Raw genomic sequence first — 14,386 nt, 5'->3', positions numbered from 1 at the left:
TCCACTTCCAATGCAGCTCCCTGCTAATGCACCTGGGCGGGCAGCAGAAGATGGCCCCAGGTCCTTGGGCCCCTGCACCCACATGGGAGATGCAAAAGAAAATCTCTTTCTCTCTCTCTGCTTTTCAAATATATAAACACATTTTTAAGAAAGGTTAAAGGTCAGCCAGCCCACACTGGGCCCCTGTTCTGTCCTCTAGCTTCCCCTGTAATTCACGATACAAAGTTCCCTTTCCTCGCAAGACCTCGTGTCCTCTCTGGACACGCTAACCTCCTGGCTGTACTTCGATCCCGTCGGGCCCGCCCCTGCCTCAGCCTGCTCCACCTATGGAATTATGCATTTCCTGTTATTTTTGCCTATCATTCTTTCCCAGACATGGACGTGGCTTGCCCTCTCACTCTCGATCTTTATCAGATACTGCTTTCTCAGAAACGTCTTCCCTGATCGTCCTGTTTCCAATGACAGAGCCCTGCGTCCTGAGCGCTGTCGCCTCCTTTCCTGCTTGTATTGTTCTCTGTAGTCCTTATCGTTTTCTAATATGTATCGTAAACTCTACGAGGGCAGAGACTTTTCTTAGTCTTGCTTAGGTTCCACAGCAGACAAAATAATGCCCAGGTATTCCGTATAGGATGTAAGTGTCTTCACCAGCGTCTTCCCTCCAGGCTAACACCTGCCCTGGAATTGACATTTTTAGAGGTTTCGGGCCTGTTCTGTAGAACGTCCCTCAGGTGGGATTTGCATCGTTCTTAGTGAGATTCGGGTTGCATATTTTGCAAGAATACTAAATAGGTGCCACTGTGCCCTCAGCATACCACACGAGGGGACACATGATGCTGGGTGAGGGGTTGTCAGCCACACTGCTCTAAAGGACAACACTCTGAGACCACGTGAGTACCTCATTTGCCAGCCACCTTTCACTTGATGATTTTGACATACGCTGATGATCCTTGCCTGAATTATTTGTTACACACAATGGTTGCAACATGATGAGTATTTAATTCTGTCATTTCCACTGCATGCATTAGTATGTGAATTCCATGAAGCAGAGATCCCCCCTGTTTGCCCCCCTTCTTAGGCTATCACCGTGAACTCATGGAGTCTCCTTGTTTCAGAGTCAAGTTTATAATCCAGTGCTATCATTGTTCACTTTGATGCTTACATGGTTCCGCATTTTTGACCAGAGCGAGCAATCGTTAAATATTTTTAAATATTTATTTATCTGAAAGGCAGAATGACACAAAAATAGGAAGACAAACACACAGAGAGACACACAGATCTTCCCTTGGTTCCCTCCCCGAAAGGCTGAAACCCTGCAGGCTGGTCCAGGGCCTGAAACTCCATCCTGGTCTCCCATGTGGATCTTCCACTGCTTTCCCAGGTGGATTAGCAGGGAGCTGGATTGGAGGTGGAGCAGCTGGGCCTCAAATTGGTGCTCATACGGGATGCTGGCATCCGAGCAGCAGTTCAACACTGGCCCCTTGGTAAAGATTTAAGTTATATTCCTACTTAGCACCATAATTCCCAACTGTTTTTGAAGGCTTACTGCATACCAGGCACCACACTAGTAGCTTTATGTGAAATTTTTCATTGACTGCTCACAGCCGCCCTATGAGGTAAGAGCTCTGATTTTCCAAGTGAAGAAATTGAGACTTACATGGCTCAGTAGTGTGTTGGTAAGAAGTGGAGCCCAGACTCCAACTGGGCTGGCCTGGCCCCGACTTCTCGCCTCTGCTCCCTGCCATTGTTGGAAAAGTTGGCCCGGTAGGAACTGGCCAAGGCCTAGCAACATGAAGGCTGAAATTAATGGCTATAGGAGCAGCAGGAGGGCAGAAGGGGAGAAGCCCCCCTCCCCGCCCTGCACCTGCCTCGCGCACTCCCACCTCTGAGAATGTGGTGGTGGTGGTGGGAACAGTGAGTATGGAGGGAGGGCTGGAGCCTGCCATCTCCATTCTTTGTGTATGTGTTGGGGGTGCTTGCTTACCTGTGCAGTCAGACTTCTGTTCCTTTCCTGTCCGGACAGGAAGTTGGCGGTGGTGAGGCTAAGCCTTGTCTCTTTCTGGACCCTGCAGCCCCAGCTGTGCCTCTTGGAGACAATGGAGTACAAAGCCAGGGAGGGGAGCCTCTGATGGTTACCCGAGGGGCCGTCCAGGCCCTGCCCACGGCCCCCTCCTGCTGCTCCAGGCAGAGGTCAAAGGAATGAATGCACAGTTACCTTGACCTTCCTCCGATAATCCCAACCGTCCTCCCAAAGATGTCACTGTCACTGTGACTACAGCTGCTTTGTGGAAGAGAACGTGGAGGCTCAGGCAGATGGAGTCACGCAGGCAAGGCCACGCAGGGAACGGAAGAGCTAGAACCGGAGCCGCGGGCCCTGCCCCTGTCCCCTCTGCCTCTCTGAAACCCACGCGAGCCGCTCACATCGGGCGTTGCAGTGCTAACCTGCCGTGTACACGCACCACTTCCTTCAGTCTCAAACAGCACAAGGAGCTGGTGGCGTGATTATCCTCCTCGGGCAGATAAAGAGCCGAGGCTCAGAGAAGTCAAGGCGTTTGTGGTCACACAGTGAATAAGGTTCACATGGGGTCTGCCCTTTGCTGCAAACCCAGAGAAAAGAGGAGGGGTGTAAATGTGTGTGAGCTGAGAGGGAATCAAAACCCTGGTAGGGAACGGTCATTGTTGGAAGGGAAAGAGAGAACGCGGTGCTGGCCCTGCCGGCCCCTCCCCCGCCCCGTGGTAGGCCTGGTTCCAGTCTTTGGCACATTCATTCTTTTATTCAGCAAGTATTTGTCAAGAGCCCGGTGTGAGAGCGCTGGGGATGCCGAGGTGAACGTGGCAGGAGAGGCCCTCGTTCTCATCAAGTTTGAGTTCTGGTCCGGGGAGCAGGCGAGGAGACAGACAAGTGCAGGTAAACAGATGAGATCATTTCAGGCTGGCGGAGGTGTTGAGATAACAACACTGGCTGATGTGACAAAGAGGCGGGATGAGCCTACTTTAAATTCTGCACCAGAGACCTCAGGACAAGGTGACACCCGAGCTGAGACAGGGTGTTATAAACTGGGGCACGGTGTTCCGGGCAGAGAGACAGTCAGGGCTGGAGACGGGGCAGGGCCCACGGGGCTTTGCACTCAGAAGGGCCCCTGGCTTGGGTTTCATGCTCTACCTTTGCTGTAATCTTTAAAAATTTATTTGTATTTGTTTTATTCATTTGAGAGACAGAGACAGACATAACTTCCATCTACTGGTTCACTCTCCAAATGCCCGCAACAGCTGGGGCTGCTGGGCCAGGCCAAAGCTTGAAGACAGGAACTCAGTCCAGAACCCTTGCTGCAGCCTGGCCCAGCCCTAGCTGTTGCAGGCGTTTAGGGCAGTAAACTGGTGTAACGGGAGCTCTCCCTCTTTCTCGCTCTCAGGTGGCAGGGACCCAATTACTTTAGACATCGCCTGCTGCCTCCCAGAGTGTGCAATAGCAGGAAGCTGGGATTGGGAGCGGAGCCCAGACTGTAGCACAAACAGTGCAATGTGGGATGCAGATGTCCCAAGCAGTGGCCTCACTGCTGCGCCCAGTGCCTGCCCCAAAATTCTTAATAAATTTTGAACAAGGGCCGCCATGATCCGTTTTCACTGGGCTCCATGTATTACACAGCCAGCCCTGGTCAGCACCGAAACAAGTGACGGGAGGGGAGTCGGAGGGAGAGCAGGAAGGGGCAGGGGCCAGCTCGCCTGGGAGAGGGCCCTGCGGTCCTTTGAGGAGTTGGAGTTCATTCCACGTAGGAGTGAAGTCTCGGGCAATCGAGAGAGTGGGGGCGATGTGGCCCCCTCGGCGTCTGCAGAGCCCTGGCCTGGCCTGGCTGCGGAGTGCCGATTACACAGGGGACAGGACAGAAGTGGGAAGACCAGGTACCGAAGCAGGGATCTCCATGAGGGATGAGAGACAAGGTGGCAGAGAAGGCACGTATTTCTGCAGACGATTTAGCAAGAAGATGATGCACGGATGCTGGGTTCCTCGTGGGAGTGCCCCCGTGGAAAGTGGAGTCGGAACTGGGACTGGGAGGGCCGGGTGGGTGGGGACATGTTGGGAGGGCATTAAGGGTTGCAGGGCTAAGCCTGAGAGGTCTCTGAATTTACACAGAGGTGGAAAACATTCGTGGTCTATGTGGAGTGCGTGTTTAAAAGAGAATCTCGAAATGGGATCAGAATAACACAGAGGGGCTGATGAAAAATGCAGACCACTGTGCCCCATTCCAGTGCTACCGAATCTGAATGCCCCCACCCCACACACGCACACACATGCACACATGAGCATGCATATACATACATACACATGCATGCATGTGTGCACACACATGCACACACCCGTGCACACATCCAACCATGATTCCTGAGCCCAGGAAAACGTGAGGCCCACGACTTTGACCTCCTGGGAGGCTGGCAGCTGTGTTACCCACCTTCCCTCTGCAGACTCTCCAGGCTGCTCATGTGGTCTCCACTTGAGGAGCTCCCTGAACATCTAACCTGCAGCCAGCCTGAGCCAGGACACCAGTAAGCGCATCCCTGACTGCCAGGCACACCCAGCCTTTGGGGGACACCAACTCGATTTAGGTGGGATTCCCAGGGTCCGCTGTCTGTCAGGCACAGCGTGGGCTGCGTGCGACTCAGAGAGGGCACTTCTCCCCGACAGGGCAGCACTTAAAGGCAGGTGAAGACCCGAAATGGATTCTTTTCTTTCTCATTCTTTATTTAAAAATTGTATGTGAGAGGCAGGGAAACAGAGGGGTGGGGGGGAGAGGTCCGATCCACTGCTTCACTCCCCAAATGCTGACATTTGCCAGGGCTGCGCTAGGGTCAAAGCCTGAAGCCAGGATCTCCGTCCAGGTCCCCAGCATGGGTAGTAGGGGCCCTAGTACCACATGAGCTCTCCCTGCTGCCTCCTAAAGTCGGCATTAGCAGGAAGCTGGAATCAAGAGTCGGGGCTGGGAAACAAACCCAGAAGCTTGGCTCTGACGTGGACACAGACACCTTAACCACCAGGTCAAACCCCGGCCCTTCCTTTATTCCTTGAAATTTATTTTTTTCCTCGAGGACATTTGCTGTGGTGGTCAAGACACTACTTGGGACACCGACATCCCCCATCGGAGGCTGGGGTCAGATTCCAGCTTCATCCCTGCTGATGTGCAGCCTGGGCGGCGGCAGAGGGTGACTCAGGTGAGCCTAAGGCAGCACCTGGAATACCCGGATTGATGTTGGGCTCTCAGCTTTGGCCTGGCCCAGAAATACCAATTTTTCTTTCATTGCTTCTGAGTTTTCAATCTTAGCGAATATTTCTCCACTCTTACATTGTTCATGGGTACCTAGATTTTCATACAAGATTCTACGAATTTATTGTTCACTTTTAGAATTTTAACCCCATCGGGGTTTTAAAAAAATATTTCTTTTCATCTACTTGAAAGAGAGAGAGACAGAGAGACAGAGAGACAGAGAGAGAGAGAGAGAGAGAGAGTCCATCTGCTGCTTCACTCCCCGAATGCCCACAACACCCTGGGCTGGGCCAAGCGGAAGCCAGGAGCTGGGAGCTCCTCTCGGTTTCCCCCACGGATGGCAGGGGCCCAAGCCCCTCACCCTCCCAGGCGCATTGTAAGGAAGCTGGACCGGAATGCAGGATGCGCTGTGGGTGTCTCTAGTGGTGCTTTCACCGCTGCACCACCTCACTCGCCCCACGTGTCAAGTCTAAGATCTAAGATCGTTTTAACCAATTTAAAAACAAAGCAATTATTAGTTTTTGCGCCGAGAACGGCAGCAGAGTCGATCAAAAGGGCTTTCAGAGGGTGGCAGGCACAACAAAGACGAAGATGAGGCCGGCCAGAGTGCGTTGAAAACTGAAATTAGGTGGGGCGCAGCCTCAGCACGGCCCGGGGAGACGGGGCAGGAGAGGGCTGGAGAGGAGGGTTTCGCAGAACCCGGGTGTAGGCGGTGGGGACCTGGAAGAGGGTCCAGCCTGGCGCAATTGCACTGCTTCATGGAGTCCCAGGGCGGCTACAGGAATGAGTGTGCGGGTGTGCTGCCACCTACCGGCGTATCCGGGCAATGCAGTCGCCTTGGTGCCCCCTCTCCCGCTCCCCTAACCAGTAGTTTAACCCACACGCATTTTTTCTCTGCCCGCGCATGCTCCAGCTCTGGGGAGGTGGTCCTTTGGGGTCATTAGAGGTTTAATGCAGCACTGCGGGGACAGGGGCGTCTTAGCCTACACCGCTAAATGCATGGTCAGGCAGCAGAGACTGATTCAAACCTGCTGGGACCCTCCACACCACACCCCTAGGTTTTCCAAGATTTTGATCCCATGGCCTGGGGACCTTCCTGCCTTCCCTGAGCTCATCACTGACTGTGGAAGCCAGCAAATCAGTTCCCAGGTTGTCTGATAAGAAAAAAAATGCACAGGAAGTCCCAAGTGCTGCAAGTGGTTCTGGTTGCTGGTAGGGAGGCTCCACAGGGCAGGGCAGGTGGGAGAGGTGGGCCTGGGCCGGCCTGAGAATGGCTCCCATTTGGACCCGCAGAGGGAGTGAGCAGGGGGTAGGACTTCCATTCCTACTAGTGATAGAAGCGAAGTCATTCGGGCCATCGCTGTGGCATAGCGGGTGGAGCCGCCACCTGCAGTGCTGGCATCCCGATCCAGCTCTCTGCTATGGCCTTGCAGCCATCTGGGGAGTGAACCAGTGAATGGAAGACCTCTCTCTCTGCATCCACCTCTGTAACTCTGGCTTGCAAATAAGTAAATAAAATCTTTTAAAAAAATTAAGAAGCTAAGTCATTCAACACAGCCTTTAAAGATGGGGAAAAAATTCAAACACTGGAGGAAGGAATTAAAAATCTCCATAACAGGTGGGTGTTGTGGTTCCGTGGGTTAAGCTACTGCATGGGACACCCACATCCCACGTAGGAGTGCCAGTCTGACTCCTCGATCATCTGCTGCCAGTCCAGCTTCCTGCTATTGCAACCTGTCCCTGCTGCTCCACTTCCGATCCAATTCCTTGCTAATGTGCCTAGGAAAGCAGCGGAGGATGGCTCAAGTGCTTGGTCCTTGCTACCCATGTGGGAGACCTGGATTGAGTTCTGGGGATTAAACCTTGGCTGTTGTGGGTATTTGGGGAGTGAACCAACAGATAGAAGATCTGTCTTTTACCCTTGCAAGTAGGTGAAAATAAACAAATAAATAAACATCTAATAAAATATATTTTAAATATAACCATATATGTCAACCATATCAAAGATATTTTATACGAGATAAATTTCTGGTGCCATGTGGTATAGTGGGCTAAGCCACCACCTGTGACTCTGGCATCCCATATGGATGCTGGTTCAAGTCTCTGTTGCTCCACTATTTTTTTTTTTTAAAGATTTATTGTATTTATTTGAAAGGCATAGTTACAGAGAGAAGAAGGGAGAGAGAGAGAGAGAGAGAGAGAGAGAGAGAGGTCTTCCATCTACTGGTTCACTCCCCAAATGGACACATGGCCAGGGCTAGGCCAAGCTGGAGCCAGGAGCCAGGAGCTTCTTCCAGGTCTCCCACATGGGTTCAGGGGCCCAAGCTCTGGAGCCGTGCTCCGCTGCTTTCCCAGGCATGTTAGCAGGGAACTGGATCAGAAGTGGAGCCGGAGGGACATGCACTGGTGCCCATATGGGATGCTGGCGTTGCAGGCGGAAGCTTGACCTATTACACCACAGCACTGGCCCCTGTTGCTCCACTTCTGATCCAGCTCCCTGCTAATGTGCCTGGGAAAGCAGCAGAAGATGGCTCAAGTCCTTGGGGCCCTGCACCCATGTGGGAGACCAGGCTTCTGGCTTTGGCCTAGTGGATGGAAGATCTCTCTCTCTCTCTCTCTCTCTCTCTCTCTCTCTCTCTCTCTCTCTCTCTCTGTAATTCTGCCCTTCAAATAAATAAACAAACCTCTTCTTGAAAAAGAGTGAGAGATGAATTTCTGGCTGGGGGAGGCATTGGAGAACAGAGCAGAAGGAAACTCCCCGAAACACAGAAAGGAGGAGTAGAGAGCTCGACACAAATGATACACTGAAAATCTAACGTCCTTCCCTCGGAGTTCCAGAAAGAAGGAGCCAGAAAATGTGGTGAGGGCAAGATTTTTGAACAGATAAAGGCTGTGTCGGCTCTGGCAGTGCACACACTGAAACTGGCACGATGCAGAGGTTGGCGTGGCCCCAGGCAAGGACAGTGCACATTCATAAAGCCGTCCATGGTTTTGGAGTAAACGAAGTCTGGAAGCAAGCTGGAAAAGACATTTTAAAAAATAAAATAGCGGGGCCTGGCGCTGTGGTGTAGTGGGTAAAGCCACCGCCTACGGTGCCAGCATCCCAATAGGGATGCTGGTTCAAGTCCCAGCTGCTCCATTTCCATCCAGCTCTCTGCTGTGGCCTGGGAAAGCAGCAGAAAATGGCCCAAGTCCTTGGGCACCTGCACCCGTGTGGGAGACCCGGAAGAAGCTCCTGACTCCTGGCTTTAGATTGGCCCAGTTCCGGCTGTTGCAGCCATCTGGGGAGTGGACCAATGGATGGAAGACCTCTCTCTCTGTCTCTCCCTCTGCCTCTCTGTAACTCTGCCTTCAAATAAATTCAAAAATAAATCTTTAAAAAATGTTAAAAATAAAATGGCAGTCATACAAGAATTGCTCCAAATGTCAGAACTTTGAGAATTAATTTTTTTTTGACAGGCAGAGTGGACAGTGAGAGAGAGAGAGAGAAAGGTCTTCCTTTTCCATTGGTTCACCCCCCCAATGACCGTTGCGGCTGGTGCGCTGCAACCGGCGCACCGCGCCTATTCAAAGGCAGGAGCCAGGTGCTTCTCCTGGTCTCCCATGGGATGCAGGGCCCAAGCACTTGGGCCATCCTCCACTGCACTCCCTGGCCACAGCAGAGAGCTGGCCTGGAAGAGGGGCAACTGGGACAGAATCCGGCACCCCGACAGGGACTAGAACCCGGTGTGCCGGCGCCGCAAGCAGAGGATTAGCCTAGTGAGCCGTGGCGCCGGCTGGGAATTAATTTTTAATTACTAGCTGCTTTTCTTTTTAAGTCTTCATTAACTTTCTTTGTCATGCAAATATGTCTTGTATTTCCTTTCTGATTCAATTATTTCTTTTTAAGTTTTCATTAAAGAACTTACAAGTTGGCACTTGGGCCACCGTCTGCTACCTTCCCAGGCGCATTAGCAGGGAGCTGGAGCAGCACGGAGCAGCCGGGACTCAAACGGGCACCCCAAGGGATACGGGTGTTGCAAGGGGCAGCTCAACAGTGGCACCCAACACCGGGCCCCTTCATGTGACCTTGAATGGAGGACCCAGCGAAGCCAAGGCTGGACTTCTAACCTGTGGGAACTGCGAGCTACCCAGTGTGTGTGGTTTAAGCTGTGGAGTTTGTGGCGATTGTGCAGAATTAAAAAAAAAAAAAAGAAGAAGAAGAATTGGGCCCAGCACTGTGACTCAGTAGGTGGCTCCACCTGTGGCGCTAGAAGTTAGGACATCAGCTATGTCTAGGGACTGCTGTTTGCTGCAGCAGTTAGGACACTGCTTGGGAAGCCTTATCCCATATTCAGGTACCCAGGTTCGAGTCCTGGCTCCACTTCCAATTACAGCTTCCTGCCAATGCGCACCTGGGAGGCCGCAAGTGATGGCTCAGGTACTTGGGTCTCTGCCACCCATGTGAGAGACCTGGATTGAGTTCCAGGCTCCTGGCTTCAGCCTGGCCTCGACCTGGCTATTGTGGGCATGTGGGGGAATGAACCAGCAGGTGGACTCTCTCTCTTTCTCTCTCTCTCTCTCTCTCTCTCTCTCTCTCTCTCTCTGTTTCTCTGCCTTTTAAATACAATGGAAATAAATAACTTCAATGGAGTATATGTTTATCCAACCGAGAGCAAAGAAAGATGAACCAACAGTCAATCTGATGCCAGGGGCGGGTGCCGTTTTGAATAAGCTTCCAGTAGTGTGGCCTCCCAGGAGTGTCCGTGGAGGAGCGAGCCCACAGCGAGCACAGAACTCTCTCCACTCACAGAAGATGGTGTCACCTGCTCCCCAAATCCCCGGCACCAATCTTGCGGCTGCCCGCAGGCCTCCTAGGTCCAGCAGAGGGCGCTGTGGCCTCAAAATGCGGTGCCCAGAAGGTGTCTCCTTGCGCACTGGGGCCGGACTGCGACGGGATCCCTTTGTCTCCACCAGCCAGCCCCCTTCTCCGAGCAGTCAGCAAACTCCACCTCGCCCTGGCCGCGCCTCTCCGAGCCCCGGCGGCTTCATTTCAGCAGTGACGTATCCACTCGGCTGCTGTTACTGGTCGCAAGCCCACGGCGAGGCAGCTGCGAACGAACGCCGACCTCGCCCCCTTCTCCTCCTGGTCCCCTTCCGACGTCTCCGGACAGACTCGGCTCACCTGCCCCGCCCGCTGCTGCCTCCGCATTCAGGCTCTCAGCAAGCAGCTGTCCCGGGCCAGTGGCCGCAGCGCGCAGAGGAGCGCCCCCTGTGTGCAAGCATCGCTCTAAGCACTCCACATACAATCTGCCCAATTCGAAGAGGGCTGTTAGGCCCACCGCACAGATGAGACAGTGGAGGCACCGAGCAGCTAAGGGGCATGTCTAAGGTCACACAGCTAGTGGTTGCACCAAATGAGCTTTTTCTTCTTATCATTTTTGTTTGAAAATCAAAGAGACAGGGCCTTTGCAGCCTGGCCGCGGCGCTGTGGCTGCGTTCCTGAGTCGGGAGGAGCCGAGTCCGGGCTCACTCTGGCTGTGAGCTCTCCAGTCACATGCACTCCATCACCTTCAAAGACGAGGAAGAGGATGATGCAGAGCACGTGCTGGCCTTGACCATGCCCTGCCTTACCTAGGGGGCCGAGGACGAGCGCGACGTGGTGGGAGCTGCGGCCTGGAACCGCAGCCACCAGGAGCTGGCGGTCCCTGTGGCCAACCTCAGGCTGTCCTGGCAACCCAAGGTCGGCCTGGAGGACTTCAGGCTCTGCCCCAAGGCAGCTCCGGCCCCGTGCCCATCGCTGGGCAGCACTGGACTGTCCACTGTCCACTGACAGTGACGTCCCTGAGGAAGAGGAGGACGCTGAGTCGAGCCCCATCCTGCCTGCCAAAAAGCAAGGAGGCCCGACCCCCCTCCCTGGCCACTCTCCCAGCTGCCTGTTGTGTGCACCATGCGCCGGGCTCCATGCACCATGCACCATGCACCATGCACCTTGCACCGTGTACTGTGCACCATGTTCCTGGAGAAGTTTCAAGAACTGCGAATGTTTCTTCTCCACTGTAGAGCAGAGTTTGGGGCAGGGGCTGAGTGGGGAGGGGCTGGGGCCCTGGTGCTCCAGCATGGCACCACGCCTGGCATGTCCCTCATTTCTAAGACTGGGAGAACTCTGAGTTTCTGTCCTGACCCGCCCAGCTCCACCCCCCCACCCCAGCCTTGGAGGTCAGTGTCTGAGGCTTAGAAGGATACATCTTTAACACTTTAAAAAATTATTTATTTGAATGGCAGAGTGAGAGAGAGAGAGAGAGAGAGAGAATGAATTCTTCCATCTGCTGGTTCACTCCCCAAATGACCGCAACAGCTGGAGCGGAGCCTATCTGAAGCCAGGATCCAGGAGCTTCTTCCAGGTCTCCCATGCAGGTGCAGGGGCTGAAGGACTTGGGCCATCTTCCACTGCTTTCCCAGGCCATAGCAGAGAGCTGGATAGGAAGTGGAGCAGCCGAGACTAGAGCCGGTGCCCACATGGGATGCCGGCACTGCAGGCGGCAGCTTTACCTGCTACGCCACAGCAGCAACCCCACACTTCTTGCATTTTTGGATAAACGTTGAAATGAAGTGGCGTGAGGTTTTCTGAAAAAAGAGAGAACGAGAGGGAGAGGGGAGAGGGGAGGACAAAGAGAGCAGGAAGTCTCCCAGCTGCCAGTTCTGTCCTCAAATGCCTGCAACCACCAAGGCTGGGCCAGGCGGAAGCCAGGAGCCCAGAACTCAATCCAAATCTCCTGAGCAGGTGGTAGGGACCCAAGGACTTGAGCTATCACATCACCTGCTGCCTCCCAAGGTGCACATCACAGGAAGCTGGAATTCCGTGTGGAGCCAGGACTCAACTCTAGGTACTTCCACGTGGGAGGCAGTCCTTCCAAGGCTTTTATTTGTTTTAAAGATTTTATTTATTTATTTGAAAACAAAGTTACAGAGAGAGGGAGGGAGAGAGACAGAGAGAGATCTTTGATCAGCTGGTTCACTCCCCAAATGTCCACAATGGCCAGGGCTGGGCCAGTCCGAAGCCAGGAGCCTGAACTCCAACCAGGTCTCTCACATGAGCGGCGGGGGCTCAAGCTCTTGGGCCATCCTCTGCTCTCCCAGGTGCATTAGCAGGGAGCTGGATTGGAACTGCAGCAGCGAGACTCAAACCATCACTCATATCGTATGGCAGCGCCTTAAGCTGCTGCACCACGAGGCAGCCTCCAGGGGGCATCTTAAGGGCTGTGCCAAATGCCAGCCCCACTGTGGCTTTTTTTAAACAGATATTATGTGGACTTTGAGAGCAGACCTGGGGCTCGGTTCCTGTTCTGTAGCTGCACTGTCCAGTGTGGCAGCCATGACTTTTGAGCGTGTGACTCATCCAAACCGTGATGTGCCGGAAGTGTAGCACACCCGCTCTATTCCAAAGACTTCCTGAGACAACATTAAAACGTAGCACTCAATCTGGGGGTGGGCATTTGGCCTCAGGCTGGGATGCGTGTGTCCCACGTGGGAGTTCCGGGTTTCAGTCCGGCTCTGGCTCCAGAGTCCAGCTTTCTGCTGCTGTGGACCCTGGCTGTGGATGGCTCACGTCGCTGGGTTTCTGCCACCCATGTGGGACCAGGACTGAGTTCTGGGGGCCCAGCTTCACCCCCGTAGCCATTGAGAACTTCTGGGGCGCAGTGGACGGGAGTGCCCTCTCTCTCTCTCTCTGCTTCTCAAATAAATTTCTAAAAACAGAATGTTTATGTTGATCACAGATGGAAAAGATAACATTTGTTATCTACTGGGTTTAGTACAAGCTATCACAAGTGTTAGAATCAGCTTCCCTGCTGTTTTTCACCTGTTACTAGAGCAATTTCAGTGGCAAGGGTGACTCGCCTACTCGCTCCACGGGGCCGAGCTGCCCTGGGAGCTCTGAGCTCAGGGACAGACAGACAGAACAGTTCCAAGAGGGAACACATGGGCTGTGTTCTGAGACCCATGCCCTCCAGGGACGGGCTGCTGGGGAAGTGGGTTCCAGCCGGATCCCGAAGGTCTGTGGGATTCTGTGCTGAGCAGAGGGGCCATCCAGCCAAGGCCAAAGCCGGCAAGGAGAGAGACTGACCACTCCAACCTGGAGGCTGGGCCTGGGTGCTCCTGGGAAGGGGGGGGGGGTGCAGGGCCTGTTTGCCTCCCAGCCCTGGGGCCTTGATTCTGGGGCCCCAGGAGGCAGATGGAGCGCCCCAGGCCTCAGGGTGGAGGGGGCTCCCATAGGGTGGCGGAGGACAGTAGGGTCCCCGCCTCCTTCTTCCTCCGCTCCGGCCCCTTCCCGGGCCCACCCCGGCTGCACGGCGAGCAGACCTCTCAGAGGGTGACTCTCATTTGCTGCCTTCTGCTCAACACTTGACCACCGCTAAGCTTCCTAGCGAGGGCCTCGGCCTCGTGGGTCCAAGACCCCGGCTCTGCAGGGAGCTGAAGGAGGCAGGCTCTGGGGGGCTTCCCCAGGACCAGGAATGTGGGCCTGGCAGTGACTCCCTGGGGACGGGTATCCACGTGGCACTGGGGGAGGGGCCCTCATGTCCCCTCTGTCCTTTATGGGGCAGTTTTCTTCCCAAAGGTTGGGGATTTCTGGGGGGAGGGGCATGATTCCTCCCGCCGAGGCACCTGGGCTTGCAAAGCCCCCTCTCTGAGACTCCCTGAGGCTGAGCCCTGAGACCCGCTCCCAGGACTGGCGCTTTGAGAGCCCATCGACCCATGGGAAGATGAGCCTGACCTTTCTTGGGTTAGTCCTTAAGCCAAGCCACGCCCCTCAGCCCTGTAGGTAGGTAACCAGCAGTCTACTACTTAATATGGATCGAAGCCACCACAGGCAGAGGATTAACCAAGTGAGCCACGGCACCACCGGCATCCCATATGGGCGCCGGTTCTAGTCCCGGTTGCCCCTCTTCCAGTCCAGCTTTCTGCTGTGGCCCGGGAGTGCAGTGGAGGATGGCCCAAGTGCTTGGCCCCTGCACCCTCATAGGAGACCAGGAGGAAGCGCCTGGCTCCTGGCTTCAGATCGGCGCAGCGCGCTGACCATAGCAGCTATTTGGGCCATGAACCAATGGAGGGAAGATCTTTCTGTCTGTCTCTCTCACTGTCTAACTCTGTCA

Source organism: Oryctolagus cuniculus, chromosome 17 (assembly GCF_051225735.1).
Source record: "Oryctolagus cuniculus isolate XC-2025 breed Fujian yellow rabbit chromosome 17, ASM5122573v1, whole genome shotgun sequence".
NCBI classification, from domain to species: domain Eukaryota; kingdom Metazoa; phylum Chordata; class Mammalia; order Lagomorpha; family Leporidae; genus Oryctolagus; species Oryctolagus cuniculus.
This window is presented reverse-complemented; position numbering follows the sequence as displayed.